This window comes from Stomoxys calcitrans, unplaced genomic scaffold (genome assembly GCF_963082655.1).
Source record: "Stomoxys calcitrans unplaced genomic scaffold, idStoCalc2.1 SCAFFOLD_72, whole genome shotgun sequence".
Lineage (NCBI taxonomy): Eukaryota > Metazoa > Arthropoda > Insecta > Diptera > Muscidae > Stomoxys > Stomoxys calcitrans.
The window spans coordinates 32501-33876 of NW_026739369.1; the positions used below are offsets into that span (position 1 = coordinate 32501).

Here is a 1376-nt window from a genome sequence, read left to right on the forward strand (position 1 = left end):
AGACCTTGGAGGACTGAAGTGGAGAAGGGTTTCGTGTGAACAGTGGTTGATCACGAGTTAGTCGGTCCTAAGTTCAAGGCGAAAGCTGAAAATTTTCAAGTTATAATAACACACACGCATATTTTCACAATATGAGAGAGTAATTAAACACTTGAATAATTTTGAACGAAAGGGAATACGGTTCCAATTCCGTAACCTGTTGAGTATCCGTTTGTTATTAAATATGGGCCTTGCGCTCATCCTGGCAACAGGAACGACCATAAAGAAGCCGTCGAGAGATATCGGAAGAGTTTTCTTTTCTGTTTTATAGTCGTACTACCATGGAAGTCTTTCGAAGAGAGATATGGTAGATGGACTAGAAGAGCATGACATTTACTGTTGTGTCGATATTTTCTCCTCGGACCTTGAAAATTTATGGTGGGGTCACGCAAACTTCTCAACAGGCCGTACCAATATCCGCAGCTGGTCTCCAAGGTGAAGAGTCTCTAGTCGATAGAATAATGTAGGTAAGGGAAGTCGGCAAATTAGATCCGTAACTTCGGGATAAGGATTGGCTCTGAAGATTGAGATAGTCGGGCTTGATTGGGAAGCAATAACATGGTTTATGTACTCGTTCTGGGTAAATAGAGGTCTACGGATCTTGTTCCTCGGATAGTAGTTACGTAACCAATTGTGGAACTTTCTTGCTAAAATTTTTAGGGTATCATCGCAAGGTGTATTCTCTTTAAATTATAACGACTATCAATTAACAATCAATTCAGAACTGGCACGGACTTGGGGAATCCGACTGTCTAATTAAAACAAAGCATTGTGATGGCCCTAGCGGGTGTTGACACAATGTGATTTCTGCCCAGTGCTCTGAATGTCAAAGTGAAGAAATTCAAGTAAGCGCGGGTAAACGGCGGGAGTAACTATGACTCTCTTAAGGTAGCCAAATGCCTCGTCATCTAATTAGTGACGCGCATGAATGGATTAACGAGATTCCTACTGTCCCTATCTACTGTGGAAATTGCTTTGGCGTTTCCGTTGTGGCTGAGTCGTTGGGAGACTGTCGTCTCTTACGAAGATTTTTGATTGCGGTGCATTTTGGACAATTTTTGCGGTGGACTGCTGTGCGATTGTGTGCTATCCTGCCTTGTGGTGTATTCTGCGTCTGGTGTATACCAGGTAAGCTTGTACTTTTGTGTTGGTTTTGTTTATTTTTGGTTTTATTCTGTGCTTATCTGGGTGTATTTTTGGTCGTCTTGGTTGGGGTTGTTGCGATTACCACTTGGTTATTTACCTTGTGTGTGACGACTTCCTGAACGGAGTCTGCGCATTAGAGGGTTTGTGGACAGGGGGACTCGTGTGTCTCGGGTGTATTTTTTCGGGTTTTT

General features: G+C 42.7%; 1 pseudogene; it reads left to right on the plus strand.

The window, feature by feature from the left end:
- The window catches only part of LOC131998480 (large subunit ribosomal RNA), a 2725-nt pseudogene extending 1698 nt beyond the window's left edge, over positions 1-1027 (plus strand).
- Positions 1028-1376: the final 349 nt, after the last annotated feature.